We start from the raw sequence: 15,734 nt of genomic DNA on the forward strand, positions 1-15,734 counted from the left end.
GGCTGGTCTGGCTTGATGTTTGCTGGCGATCCCACGCTTACACGCAGACCCGCACAACATGTACATGCTCCGCTGTCTCCAGCCACAGGCACCCGAGACACACAGGTCCCTGTGACTTGTGGTCCCCTCCCCAGTAGCTGGCACTTAAACCTCCATGCGCACAGCACAGGCACCCCCTCACCCAGCGGAAGAGTTTAATGAGAAAACAGGACAGACTGTGGGTGATGAGGTTACCCGCAGGGCTTGGCCAGACAAGTGTGCTGACTGGCCACCTGTTTACAGCTGAGCAGCCCCTTTTATTTTCTTATCCTTTTTCTCCATCTTTGCTCCTCCCCAGACAACTGTGATCCCTCCCTTTCCCTGCTTTTAGTCTTTCTGCTACAAATCCTGTAATGAGTGCTGTGCCACCCCAAAATGCTCTTCCTCTATATCCTGTAGGCAGGAACCCCCATAACATACAAGGATGGGTGCCATGGGACAGCCTTGGGAAGGGCTCATTTCCCTGGGTACCATATTGGGGTTCCCCCACCCACCATTGTGCCACTAGTAATTGGCATCCTCAGCACTGCACACAATCACTTGTTTGTCTTCAAAAACTGGGAGAAGATTCATTCCGGGTTCGTTAGCTGATGGGCCCATTGTGCATGAACTTGTGTTGGCAGTGTCCTCTGATAGTACTTATTCTTCAGAGCTAAGAGCCTCCCGAGGCTGTCGCTTCAAGTGGAGATCCTCTCAGGCAATCATCTCAAATTACTACGGGATGTTACTGAAGTAACCTTTCTTCTTTTGCCAGAATTAACACAGCCTTTGTAGCACAAAAAAAAAAAACCACCCACCCTAACACATTAGCTGCAATGTTAAGTTAAATAAACCAGTAAGCCCTTGCTGTTAAACTGTTTTTTCTGGAGGGGAGGAGGTAAATTGGAAGTTGCGTAATATGTTGTGGAGACAATACCTCTGTGCTCCCAACACTAATCGGAGTGTTTACAACCCTCCCTTTTGTATTTTCTACTGAATAGCACAAATTCCTGTGGGGGACCTTTTACATTACCACAGGAGGTTGCACAAAGAGCCCAATTGACAGGGACTAAGCAGCACTGAATCTCAAGTGAATAAATGAAGCAGGTGGCACGCTGCCACAGTATTAATGCGCCCAGTATCCCAGGGATTATGTTTGAGGCTGTGGGAATGAATCGGTCTGCTTCTTACTGAAACAAACCGCCTTGTTGATGAGGAATCCTGAAAAAGATTCAAATTATGCAGGTGCTTAACATAACAGAAATCTGCATTGCAAGAGACAAAGAATACAAAATTCCTTTTGACATCACTGTAAACAGGATGTGCGCTGAGATGGAGATGGGTTTCTTGGCACAGGTCGCCTGAAGTCGCATCCAGAGTGTTTCTCCATTTTCTTGTATTCCAGAGTGGCAGAGACGGCGGGTAATGGTGCAAGGTCAGGTTCTTTATGCAAGATGAAGCCGAAGTCGGCGGCTGCTCCTGTGTGAGCTGCAAAACGTGCAAGTCGGTAGCTGCCTCATTCGGAAGGCAGGCCAGATGCAGACACCCGTGGAGCTGGGTCAGCCCCGGTACCGGTGTTAGCGGCTTCCGATGTGCTGCCGACTTCGCCTCGTTGCAGATTTTCTCTCCCAAGGGGTTTGGCCGCCACGCCGGGAGCTGGCTGGCTGAGGCCGAAGGGGCGCCTGGCGCCGGGGTCCTCTCAGGCGGCTCCCGGCCGGGGCCCGGCGCCCGCCAGCTCTCCTCACGGCCGGGCCGCCTGCCTGCGCGCCTGCCTCCCTCCCTCCCGCCGGCCGGCCGGCAGAGCCGACCTCGGGCCTGGGGGCAGCGGGGCAGCCACGGACGCCCCCGGCCAGCCGCCCCCCCGCGGCGCGCCTGTCCTTGGCGGTCGCAGTGGGGCGGCCGGAGAGGCCCGGCCGCCGGCTCCCCCGGGGGAACTACAGCGCCCGTCGAGCCCCGCGCGCCGGCCGGGCCCCGCCCCCGCCGCCCTCAGGGCGCTGCGCAGGCGCAGCGCGCCGCTCCCCGGGGGGCCATTGGCGCACGCGCCTCCCGTCCCACAGGCCCTGCCCCCGCCCCGCCCCGCCCCGCCCCGCGGAGCCAGGCAGGCGGCGGCGCCTGCGCGGTGCCGAGCTCGTGCCGCTCCCCGGCCGTCCTTGCGAGCCGGGCGGCGGAGGCGGAGTGGGGAGCGAGGCGGGGCCCCGCGCGTGAGGCCGAGGAGGAGCCGCTGCGCCGGCGAGCGGGACCCCGGCGGTGAGTGCCCGCGGTGCGCGGCCCGCGGCCGGGCCCTGCCGCTCCGGCTCGAGGGGGCGCGGAAGCCGCTTCCGGGCGGGCGGGGGTGGGGGTAACGTGTGGCGGGGAGCCACCCCCGCCCCCAGGCGCGGCTGCCGGGTGGGGGAGGGGCGGCCCGGAGGCTGGGGGAGGAGCCGTCGTGGGTACCGCCCCCTTCCTCCCCGCAGCCGCCCCGGCCGGCCCGGGCCGCCACCGTCCCCCGCGGGGTGACCCGCTCGCCCTCCCCCTGCGGGATCGGCCCTCCCCGGCGGGGCGGGGCGGGCGGCCTCGGCCGGCCGCGGGGGACAGGTGCCGCGGCGGGGACAGGCCGCGCGTCCCGGCGGCGAGTGCCCCGTCGGGCTGCCGAGGAGGGGCCCGGCGCTTCGCTTGCCGGCCTGGCCGCCCTCCTGCCCTTCGGGGTAGCGCCGGGCGCCTCGCTTAAGGCTTCCTGCAGCGTCCGCGCGCTCGGAGCCGTGCGGGGCCGCTGCAGCTCGGGCACGGAGCGGAGGTCGGCGGGGCCGTGGGGCAGCTGGCGGCGGGGTTGGTTTTGGCAGGGGAGAGGCCGCGTTCGTTCGTTCATTTACCTTCGCCTAGAGGTCACATACCAAACCCCAGACAACTCCGACTGCCGCTGTCATTTTCCTGCATCTAGTACGTTTAACAGGTTCTAAGGATGCTGTGTTGTCTACCGAATTACGTTGTTCAGAAACCATACGTTACCATACGTCGTATGTCAGTGTGTGACGTCTGAGTAAAAAAGCAGATCTTACGTCCAAGTGCTTATGTATTTTAGAACAAATGACAAAAAATATGCAGGCAGTCCACGCGGATAGTATGAAAGTATCAGCTCACAGGAGTGGTGTCATTTGAATTCCCCCATGCCCCAGTGTCCCTGAGGTTAATGGTCATCCTTAATGAGGAATAATAATAAAAAATAATAGACTAAGACCCTTTTTACCAGTTACATAAACCAGATGGATTTGTGTAAGTCTTTTGTTCCAGCACAGCAAAACAGCTGTAATTACGGTTTTATTCGTATTTCTCTGGAAAGCACTTACCATGCATGTTCAGCGTTGCTATCGTACACTTGTTCAAGGGTGATGTTAAGGCTCTCTTGGGCGTGATGCAGGACTGTAATGGGTGTGATTTTCTTAGCAAGCTTAAAGAAAAATGGCAGAGAGTTCCCTTAGATTTGGGGTTTGATGTCATTTGAGGTGTTGCGTACAGCTTCTGATGAATGATGCCTTCTGGTGGCTTCTTCAGTTCGTTTTGGTACAGTCCGTCTATAGTATAGTTATACAGTCAGTGTGATACATACTTATCAGGGGTTTTTGTCTGCAGAGAAGTAAAACAGAAATTAAAAAAGCTTCCAAACTGTTGTGGTTTTGACTGCTTGCTACTTCTAAGCGTTTGAAATCTACTACCCGTCCCTACTGTAAAGTTCTAAGTAGCTGGGCTGGGTCAAAACCAAGTTGTTTACTATGGTGAAGCAGGGAGCTTTACATTCCCTGTTCTAGGGATCGCATTTCTAACTTCAAGAAAATAAGTTGTGTTCTTTAGTCTTCCCATATCTGAAATAGAAATAGCTGCCTCAAAACTGTAATACTCCAGGAGCAACTTAGGCATTATTCTGTCTTGGTGAAGGTGCATTCAGGGGTGGGAGGGCATGTTTTGTATTTTGGTTAGGGTGGGGTTTTTTCCCCCCAAAAAAAGTAAGGCTTTGACAAGTGAAACCCCTGGTGTGATGGTTATACAGGGAGAAAGTTTATTTTCTTGTTCTGTAGGGTAGCATATTTCCATTTCTGTATGTGCATGTCTTTAATGGACTGTATTGTCTTGGTATTGCAATATAGCGTTCTTGCTTCAGAGCTGCATGGCTTAATTCTATAGATGGACTTAAAGCAAAACTGATGTGCATAGGCACCATATATAACACTCTGAGGTTCTGATCTCAGCTGTACCCTTTAGGCACTTCCCTAATGTGTTTTAGCTATATTTTGTTACAGAAAGATTTTAATATTTTCAGAGTAAACACTGCTGTTTCTTACAAGCTGTTTTTGGACTAATGTGGAAGATGCTGCTGTTTAGCAATAAATACCAACAAATGAAAATCTGCTTTCCTTCTGTAAAGCTTGGTGTCATGTAGCTGCCCTCAAAACGCCAAAATAAAGCCTCATGTGACATTTGTCTTCAGTTTATTGTATCTCTAGTATAAGCTACTAAGCTTTTCTCTGAACTAAAGCATCTGATTATTTTGTATCAGTGAATGATTCACTACCCTTAAACTAGTCATGCTTTGCCATATGCCTGCTCCATATTTTCACCTAAAGCATTCATCAGCTTTCTGCTGTTCAGCTGAGCCTCATGGATCATAGTTTTCAAAATGTTGCTCAAAAAAATAAAAAAATCAAATGAGCCCCTAGTTGGGCTGGAAATAGCCTGTGGGAGGCTGTATCCCCAGACACGGTGGTGTCTAGAGGTGATTGCTGTCCAGGTAATGGTTAGTTCTTCTGCCTGCCATGGCTGAAACCGGAAAGTCAAGGATGCGGGTTGATTTTAGAAAAAGGAAAGGTATGACTCCTTTCCTGTCCATACTTACCCTTCCCTTTCCAGCCATCCCTCACCTTTCGGGCGTGACATCAGGGTATACAAACTTGGTTGAAGCTGTGAAGGTGTAGTAGGGTGAAAGAGCCTTTGATGTTAGTGGCAGCAACAGCAAGCCTTTGTCTCTGAAGCTGAATTACAGTAGGGATTCGGTGCTCCCCACTTCCAGTTTTTCTTTAGGCTGCAGTAGAAAGCGAGGGATGACTGCTTACTTGGAGCAGCTGGGTGGGTGGGGAGGGATAAATATATAGTTGCCTGAGTAATGAGTGGTGATCCAGTAAGTAGGCTCACACAACACTTAGCTGAAATATGTTAAGAGATTACAGTTTAGGAAGAAATATTTTATTTAGGTTTCATCAGTAAATTGCTGTGACAATTTTGAACTAGCAGGGCAGAATCTGTGAAAAAGATAAATACAAAGTACAGTGGCTTCAGCGGATAAAGTAGTTTATTAGGAAGATAAAAAACAATGTTAATACCTAAACAATATATGTCTGACCAAAAATATTTGGGAAGTGTAACTGGGGTACTTAGTGTTTTTTATTACTAGTTGTGTGCTGAAAAAGCAGAAGGCATCTTTTTTTCTTGTCTAATCTATGAATTCCAAGTATGTATGGGAGACTGAGATGTACCGAATCTAAAACATGAGATCACAGTATTTAGGAGCAATCAGTTCACTACCTACAAGTGATGTTTCCTTTGGTAAGTAAATAAGACATATGTAAATAGAGAACACAGTTCGGTATTTTTTTATTGTGTAGCTTCTGTAATGCTACGTAAACAGAAGTACAGGTAATGAACATGTCCCAGTTTCTTCCAGAAGCTGGTCAGCATACCATCCTGACTAAAAAATAGCAACTAATTATTTCATAAACACATATTTTTATATTATTAAATAAACAAATAAGTGCTCACCAGCTGCTAAAACAATAATAATGTAAAACTGAGAAAGTATAGTGAGCTGTTTAATAGCACGAATCAATGTGGTATGTAGCCCACTTTAAAAAAAGAATTAATGGAGAAAATTTAATGTTTGGCTTTAAATATCAAATTTAGTATTGTCTTTTGTGTGCAGAATTAAATTGTGCAATTGTTCTGTTATAATAATAACTGAAGTGTGTGATGTAAGTCACTTCATCCTCATAGGTATGCCCTTAATTGTTAATAGTTTGTCACCTGTCCATTTGTTTTAAGTGCTGGGAAGATATGTAGAAATACAAACCTTAAGCAATCAATAAAAGTATAACATTTCTTTCAAAGAAGGTTTATGATCCTTGGTGTTACAATTTAACCTTGTAGGCAGTTTTTGGCTTGCCTCCATCTGGGCTGCTATCTTTCCTGGAGGAAGCAGAGAATGGCTGAACCATTCTTGCCAGCTACAGCCCAACACAAAGCACAGCGCTGGGGAGCACCTTGTGTAAGTGTGCAGAGATGCACCGTTTTAGCTTCTGGGGGTTACACTTTTTTGTAGGAGTAGATGCTGCCCTCCACTTCAGTGCAATGGAAGGGGCAGCTTTGCAACTAGTAGGAGCAGATTTCTCATTTCCACACAGCCTCCTTTATTCTCCTTCTTGCTCACAAGGAACTGAGCTTTTTTAGACTGGCTGTTTTGGTCTCCGGAGGCACACAAGGGAAGGTATGAGCGATGGCTGCTTGCGTGAGGTGGGAAGGGGCCAAATGGCTGCAGTAGAGGAAAACTGAGGAGGAAGAGCTCAGTGGTGAGGTTTGACATTCCAAATCAAAATGCAAGTTTGGACCAAACTGGAAATTATTTTCAGAAAAATAAATCTAGTTTCAAGTTGGTTGTTTTGTTTGTTTGCTATCAGTGAATAACGTTGCCCAAGTATTCATATAGTTACGTATAGATAATATGTGTTTTTGTGTCTTTTTTGCCCTCTGTAGTATGAAAATTCCCCGTTTCTGTGATCTAGCTTAAGTCAGCACATGAAGTTTACTTCCTGTTTTAAAGTTTCAGTGGGATCCTTAGGCTTTTGTGTTATGAGTAACTGAGCCTCATGCTGGAGAACAAACATCTGGCAGAAAGGAACTCTTGGGACTGAACATAGATCTCTGGTGCTACCAGAGCTTGAGCTGGATACATGGTTTTTAAAAAACACAATGTACGACGATAATACTGTTAACCTGACACTTGTGGAAAAAGAGCTATCACAGTTACAAAAAATGCAGCTTCTCTTTTTCGCAGAAAATTGAGTAAGAATTCTGCAAGGATATCACTTCTCTTTCAAACCATACCTAACTTTTTGAAATGGGAGTTATACCTAAGACTTAGAAGCTAAATTTTAATGTGTTTTCTATAATGGCTTTTTTGAAATTTAACATTTAACTTACCCTGGTAACAAGGCTTATTGCTACTTCAACATTTCTAGATTGTCCAGGTGTGTTTTTTAACTATAAGCGTCACCAGTCAAGGTGCAGAAATTTTTTTGGATGTTGCAGTGAAAATAAATTTTCGCTGATTTTTATGAGCATGAATTACATTGAATACTAAATGTAAATTCTAATGCTAAACATGCCAGCAATTAAACTCTCTCATTTCATGGTATTAGTAGTGTTTTTCTATCATGTTAGTATGGGAGTCCATAATTCTTGGTCATTGTTTTCCTCTGTCCACACTGCTTTCACATACTTAATGTTAAGTGTATTAATTTGATGTTGCCTGATGTAAGATAATTAAATTGGCGTATATTTTACCATATTTGTAATAATCTAGCTCCAGTAGATTTTAATATTGTGACTCAAATGCTGTATAAAAATATAATGCTAATCTGTACAAAGCCTTAAATACTTGTATTTTTTAAATTTGATTTGAGAAAAAGTATCACCTCACAACTTCCTCTTAATTTTCAGTTGTTGTGTCTTCAATGGAAGCTGTTCTTTTAAGGTAGCCTAAAGAGTTTTTCATATTTGATGGGATTCTTTTAATTGATTGGACTAAAAATGTAAGAGCTTGGGAGGAAGAAACACCACACCACCACCACCACCACCAAAAAAGCCCGAACAAAGAAAAACCAAAACCCAAACCAAACAAAAAAAAAAAAAAAACAACCAACAGCGAACCCAAAACTGATTTGATAGAGTTACCCAGAAACTCCTTGGATTATTTTAGTCTAGTGGGTTTAGCTTTTCCTGTTCTTTAGATGTTATAATCTTCACAAATTCTCTAAGTTTTCTTTGTGCTGGCCACTGGCAAGCTAATCTTAGATGCGGAGATCTTTCACAAGTCATGCTTCTGAAGCTTTAATCATGAAATTTGGGGTTGCAGTTCTCCAAAAATTATACAACTCATACCACTGGTGATCAGGTGTAGTTTTATCAGTCATGTTTTGGAAAGGATTTTAAAAGTTGTTGGAGGAAATGAAATGCAGCTTTCCAGCTGAAAGAGGAAGTGATAAATATGTGGAGTTCTGTCTTTGTTGTCTGGATGGTTCAGTAATGTAACTGACATACAACGATGGAGATTGAAATCCAGGTTCCTAGAAAAAGATAACTAAGAACTAATTTTCTGGCAAAGACTATCACAAACACGTCTTGGAATATGCCAAAATCTGTATACTCTACCAAAAAACAATGGAGAAGTTGCATTGGCTGTTACCTGCAGTGCTGCTTCAATTTTATGATATTTTACCTATTTATGATAAAACTGGCTTTCAGTTTTCTGTTGTGTTTGGCTTCTTTTGGTTGCTAGTTCTTTATAAATCTTTTTGTGAGTAAGTTTTTAATAGGCTATTTCAGCCCAACTTTGAAGGCATCTAAAAGAATCACAAACATATGTCACAGGAGTTTGCAGTTAGTCTGTGTGATTAGAACAGTTAGTTGCGGATGCGTATTTTCGAGGGGTAATTACATTTGGTGTTTTTTAGTACTTAAGAGCAAGAATTTCACAACTCTGAAAAATGTTTTATACTGACAGAGGCAGTTTTGTGTTTTTTGTGGGGGGAGGACAATGGCTTATGTATACTGGGGCTTCCGTTAAACTATGTACACTAATTTTATTTAAAGCGGCGTGATTTTTCTTGTGTAGACTAGGCTACACAGCAGATTTGGGAATGACAGTCAGAATTTGTTTGTTCCTGTCCTGTCAGATGCTGAGTTTTTTCAGTAGCTGTGAGGCATATGTATTTTTAGTGTCTATTTTTGTTATTATTGAATTCATTTTTATTATATTTGGCAAGTAAATTGAAAACAGCAATCAGTATGTATTTCCTAAGGTGTGCTTGTTTTTATGATACTCTGAAGCCATCGGATTGCCAAAAATTACTGTGGTGGGTGCTGCAGACTGAGCTGAAGCTTGTTTTAGAAAATCTATGTGAATTTAATTTAAAATCCTAAGGTTGTTTATACTTTTTTTCCAGAAAGCTGGTATTTCATGTAAGTTTTCTTGTAAGGCTGTTTGGCTGTGTAAATTGGCTTAGAAGACAAATATTGTGAATTTTCGGGTCCTGTTGTTGTTTCAGTAATTGGTGATTTAACTCATCAGTTTTCCCCATAGCTGCCTCTGGCCTTTGCTGGCTCTGGAGACAGATTTCTGCTTCCCAGCCTTTTGCTGCAGAGACCAGCTGCTGCCCCAAGACGAGTGGTGCCACACCTTGCCTTGAATGTATTTGTGAATGTTTTCGGTGTTCACATGCATGACATTTTGCAACATCTCAGCCCTGGAGGTGGTGATGTTAATCATAATTAATAATCTACTGAGCTTATAAATATTTAAATTTACTTTCCCTTTGGGTATTGCATGAGTCTGGGGCAGAGGAGAAAAACAGAACTTGTTAATCCCAACTTTATGCATGGTACTGAAAAAAACCACCCTAAAAATTTAGAAATTTGCAGAAGGGCTAAATACTTCATGCAGTCTTGATGAAGGGTTGCCATTGGCATTGACGGGAATATGTCTGAAAGGAGGAGATTATATAGTTGTCTTGTACCATGGTAAAAAAAAAAGACAGGAAAAGAAAAAGATAACTTTCTCCTATGTAGCATGAGTTTGACAGACATCAGCATCCATTCCATCAGGTAGCACTGCTGTAGTTGTAACATGGATCAATAAAACCATTATCTTGTTGGCATGGCTCAAAACAGATCTTCAAATGAAGTAACCTACATCAGAAAAAAATCTTTTGGCAGGTAAAACTGCATCTACAATTAAGCTTTCCTAAAAGCTGCTATGCTGGGAGCATGACAACATTATACTCCTATCCATTACAGTTAAGTTGGGAAAACATTTGCATGCAACCCAATCTCCAGTTGATTTTACTCAATATGGGCCTAATAAAACAACTGGTGAAGGCATAAGGGGAGACTTTCCTTCTACTTAGGCTGCGAGGTCAATACTGCTACCTAATACTGCTGGTATTAGCTTGATAATATACAGGACTCTTTAAGCCAAAAACTAAGGTGCTGCAGATAGACGTCGTTATTAAATAATCACTAAAAATAATCAGAGAAGCTGTTACATAAACTGTTTTTCTAGATGTCTTTGCTTTTCCTTCTCTTACAGTAGAATGAGTTTTATCTCAGCCACCATAATTCTGTTTAATATTCACTAAAAGTTGGATATGATTTGCCTGTGTTACGTTGGAACATGCAGGGTTTTAAATATGAAACAAAAATCATACATGGAAACTGATCATCTGTGACATATCACACTATGAAAAGATCCAAGCGACGCTGTTTGTTCTTAGTTCCTTCTTATGTTAGAGAGTTGTCAGTTCAAGTGACAGCCTATAAATTATAGATCTCATCATCTGTGTTCAATACATGGTGGCAAAAATTGAATGTAAAGCACAAGAAACTTAATTTTCACAGTGTTAACTCTTAAAAGTTTGTGTGGCAATGTATTTTCAGAAAATGCTTATTTCTGGGAATGATGAAGCCTTAGAATTGAATATTCTTTGCCTTTAGTAAGGTAAACTAGACTGTTCATACTGACCTCCCAGTTAAAGGATTATGAATTCCATAAATGAACTTCAATGCTGTTTGAAAAATCTGTGAATAAAATGACGAGCACAATTCAGCCAATTTAGTGAAGAAGCAATTTTTCTACATCCAATCTAAAAGATAGTATCTCAGTAATGGATTAGAAAGCGACACTGTCAGGGTTCAGCATGCAGTACTTCGTGTGACACATGTGCTTTTTGTCACTTCCTCCATGTATTAAGCAGGTGTACGGAGCTGACAAAGTGTAGCAGGCTTCGGCCGTACTGCACTTGGTGTGCTAATAGGTGGTGGCAAGTGGCTTTTAAAGGACAAACCAACAGACACAAGTTAAGCCATGTTTGTAGGGGGGGGGGCATACCCGTTCTGGTTGCATTGTAATTGGCATGGTTAAGAAAGATAATGCGTGGCATTGGCGTCTGCCTATACATGTCAGCTGGGTATGTTCCCAAGATTTCCATAGAGATTTAACTTTACCTGCTGGCAGGAGCATCACGATGTATTACTGCATCTCTGCTGCTGCTGTTGTTTTTGCCAGGTGATATATTGCTGTTACAGAAATGCCCAGTGTGTTATATTACGTGTTTCTGGTGTATAGACATGTCCAAAATCTGTTACCAGTGCTAAATCCAAAGCAAAGCGTCTTTAATGTTTTTTGTTTACCCTTGTTGTTTCTAGTATTTTAGCATGGACTAGGTAATGCACTCTTAAAAAAAAACCAACAAAAAAAACCCCAAAACCCACAACTAGGCTATATATAGCCTTAGATATTTTTTTTAATTGGGTAGTGGAACTGAATGTGCAAAGTTCTGGCCTCTGGAAAACTGGATTCTGTTGTCTGTCATGCGATCTGTTGTGGTTAGTCTGTAGATGCTCTTGAAAGAATAGTAGAAATGCTTAAAACTCCAGTAAAAAATTTGATGCCAAATCCATTGGCTCATCTTCTGCTTCATTTTGCTTTTTTTCACTCTGATGATTAGCACTTGGTTTTTTTATCAGCAATTTTAGTACATTCAGCTCCACTGATCACAGTTTTTTGGTATTTTAACTGACTCCACTAAATGGACAGCTGTTCTCAAGATGGCTTGAGGTCAGCTACTGGAGTGGAACTGAACTATGTCATAATTGAAATCTCTAATAAGGGTAAATCGTCATTAAATAATCCAGCCCAGGAACTGGTAAAGTATAAAAATTAGCCTTAATTCACTAGATCCCATCAGTTGTTGTACAACTTGCTGCAGACCTTTGCTGACTAGGGATTAGACAGCTTTTTCAAAGTGTGTAAAACATGTATATAGTCCTGAGGCAAACAAAACCAGAGGTGATGCTATGTTTATAGCAGTTGCTGAAAAAGTAAACTGCAGATCTTTTATTGCATTTTCCTCCCTTCCTCTGTTAAGTGGTAAAACTTTCTGTTTTATAACCATCAGTGCTGGCACAAGCGGGAGTTTGGAGAGGTGGACAGGAGAAAAGGGATAGGGGTTGGGAATAATTCTAAGGCCAATCCAGGCAATAGGGCATATTATATATACTGTACAATGTAGTGTTTTTCAGAAGTATAGGAGGGTTTGACAGATTTGCAGGACATTTTGTAGTATTCGATTCAGCTCTCAATAGTTCAGCCCTTATCAAAAGTGATCACATTTTCATTTGGGCTGAAAAGTTGCGTTTCTTAGGCTGGGATTAAAATATTTAATCAAAAAACACTAGCCCAATTGTTCAAACTGTTTCTGAGAATTTAGCTATCAGGGAAGAATTGCCTGTTCTCTGTAATAAAAAAATATTTTGGTAATCAGGCAAGCCTTTGTAATACTCTTCGTAATTTAGAGGGAAAACCTAAACTTGGCTGGAGAAGACCTCCTGGGTTTCCTTGCTTATGTGTGGACTGTAATTTTCAGAAGCCTTAATTGGAAGTTAACATAGGAGAAATAAAGGTGGCAAGGGAAACCTGGGAAACAGTGAGCAGCCAAAAGGTGAGGTTAGATGAGGAACTGGGTTTGGAGAAGAGGAATGGTGAAACTGAACTTGCGGGGGCCTAAGTGCTGAACACCTGCATGGTGGGGAGGAGGTTGTGAGAAAGATGATGATGGTGGAGGAACTGGACTGCAGGAGAGGGGAATGAAGAAACTAATGGAGAGGGACTGAACCTGGGGAGTGGTGGGGCTAGACCACGGAATGGGAAACTAGCGTACCAGGCTTGAGTATGGTATTGGAGGAGTTGGTATTGGGTTACTTTGTGGTCACAAGACCATAGGAACCAGGAACAGCATTCATAGGGTGTAAGACTGGAGGGCCCCAAACAGTGGACCAGCACTTTCTCCAGAAGTGTGAAGAATGAGGAATTATTCCCTGGGCGGGCAGTAACAGTTGTGATGCAGGTAGCTGATTAGTCAAGATAATCCTGCAAGAGTCTGTCCTGGTTACAGTGCCCATCTGCTTCATGATGCAGAGTCCAGACATTCTGCTTATTCCTTCAGAAACATGCAGTGTCCAGCAATTAAACAGCAGTCTCTCCAGCTGTTAGCTGGCCAGTTGTTTCCAAGAATGCCTTTTATATATATCTGTTTGTGATCGTAATATAATGCACTGCTTTGAAACTGCTTCCATGGCAGTTAATTCAGCCAGGGAAAGACATGTGGCAGGAGCTGCTGAGGTACACCTGAAGGATGGGAATGGGTGTGGGAGTCACATGTGGCATGGTTTGTGTAACTTGGTATGCAGCTTTCGTTGTTACCTGTAACAAAGATTTGTGCCAAGGCTTTTCTCCTAGACTGCCTGCTTTAGCTTGCTCTGGAGCAGACAGCAAGATGTAAACTGTCACAGCATGCCTCACCAGCGAAGCAGGATGTTACAGCTAAACAGGCAGTGTGATAGCACAGCCAGCGCAGGAGGTAGAGTCTTGGGACTAGGGCTTTTCCTGTGTGATTATGGTTGGTCTCTTTTCAGGTGTGCTCCCTCTGGAGCAAAGCACTTAACTCTCCCCCAGGGGATCCGAGTTTTGTTTTCCTCAGGATGTCTGTTGGAGACAACCTGTGAATTGCATCCATCTTTCGTTTTCCCCAAGATGTCTGTTGGAAACAGCCTGTGAATTGCATCCTGATAGAGCTCCACAGAATTTGTAGACTGGAGACTGATACTGTTCCCCTGAAGTGAACCAAACTGGAAAGCATATGCTACCACATACCTGGAGATTCTATCTTCATGTGATTATGAGACTTAATCATAATGTGATTGGAAAGCTTGTTTCTGATATTTCTAAAATGCTAGGGTATTATTTAATTATTTATTTTAAGGTTGGCTGTCCCCTGAATGGATTAATGAAGAGCAGGAATGCCCTCAGTAATAGGGAATAACCTGGATGCTGCTACATACTCTGAATGGGAGCTGGCTCCTCCAACAGTCCACTCAGATTTGGATGTGGTCTATAGCTGTCTGCTGAGAGCTAAGGGTAGTTTTGTGTATTTGTATAGCACTACTTCTGAGCTGGTATGGACTCTCAGAGCAGAACTTGAAATACTTTGGATGGTGCTGTAACTGCAGCAGACTTTATCCACCTACAGGTAAATGGGAAAACACACAAACCTGTTTGTTACTTTTATAGTGCTGGCATTATCTTTGAAAAATGTGCAGCTTGCTCCTATGTGACTTCAGTTGTGTGATTACACACTCTCCCTTAAAGTAAATTTTCTAACATTCTGATAGCGTCACATATCCTGTGAGGTAATCTTAGGTTTAGGAGCTGAATGCTGCTAAGCAATTTGTATTTTATTCTCTATCCAAAATAATCTTGTGAAGGCCATTCCTGAGGCTTTAGTTCTTGCCAGTATGAAGAGTGCGTAACTCACAAGGGAGTTACTTAATACTGTGTTTATGAGATGACTTATGAAATTTTAAACTTGCTTTACCTGTCTACATGAAGCATTTCCCTTTTCTTTCCCCTTTCATGGCTTTGTTGCCTTATTAAAGGGCACTGTTTATGTACCTGGGTACTGCTTGTTAAATAAAATAGATGGCCTCTAATGTAATTTTGCTATTTGACTGAATGGCAACATTTCAGTCTAAGAAGTGTTTGAAGGCAGTGTTTTGTATTAAGCTTTTCAGTATGTTGTAAAAAATGCAATGGTCTGAGCAAGATACAGAACTGAGACATGTCTCAGACATTGTGCAGTCTTGGTAAATAACTTGTGTCAAACTCTGTGTCCTCATCTCCAAGTCATTTTTTTCAACCATCTCAGCAGCTGTATGGGTACCACTCACAGTTTCTGAAGTGCTTTGACATGCTTAGACCGTAAGTGGTAGTTTTTATTCTTTCCTCTTATGGTTGATTACTTTCCGAAATGGAGCTATGCTTGTTACTAGGATAATTTTTGTCCAAAAGCGGTGTGTCTCATTTCTTCAGGTAGTATCAGTTTCTTCACATATATCCAAATCTGTAGGACTCGGGGCCTATGATGACGAGGCAGGGCTGTGTTAGCAGCCTTGCTGTGTTACTGAGTAGTTGGGATAGAACAGGTTCTGGTAGCTGAGGGAGCAGCCCCACTCTGCCTTCATCCTTTGATTACTGACTTCTTGGGACTATTTTCAATGTTTTTTAATTTTCACACATTTTCAGAGTGTGTCTGTGGCAAAACGGAATAACCGGTGGACACCCACCATGCTTCAGATGTGGTCTTGCATAATACTTTGTTGCAGAAGAATTCCCTGTGCCTTTCATTCCGCCCAACAGCTTTACAAAATAACATCTGTGCTTGCAATCACCTGCTCTAATTTGCTTCTGCTGTTGCAATTGGTTACAAGGCACAAAGTCACAATACAGACTCAGTGCAAAACAGAAATAATGGAGCCTTCTGTACCGAATGAAAGAGCTCTGAGTTTGGTCTTTTAGGCTGTGCCTC

The 15,734-nt window shown here is 43.5% G+C and overlaps 1 protein-coding gene across 1 annotated transcript in view; it reads left to right on the top strand.

Moving 5' to 3' along the window:
* Positions 1–2,099: 2,099 nt before the first annotated feature.
* Positions 2,100–15,734, top strand: part of RALBP1 (ralA binding protein 1) — a 34,716-nt gene continuing 21,081 nt past the window's right edge. Inside the window, exon 1 of the mRNA XM_055800842.1 lies at positions 2,100–2,265. The gene's annotated coding sequence lies outside the window, so the exon portion shown is untranslated. The remainder of the gene's footprint in view (positions 2,266–15,734) is intronic.

Source organism: Falco peregrinus, chromosome 3, assembly GCF_023634155.1.
Source record: "Falco peregrinus isolate bFalPer1 chromosome 3, bFalPer1.pri, whole genome shotgun sequence".
NCBI classification, from domain to species: domain Eukaryota; kingdom Metazoa; phylum Chordata; class Aves; order Falconiformes; family Falconidae; genus Falco; species Falco peregrinus.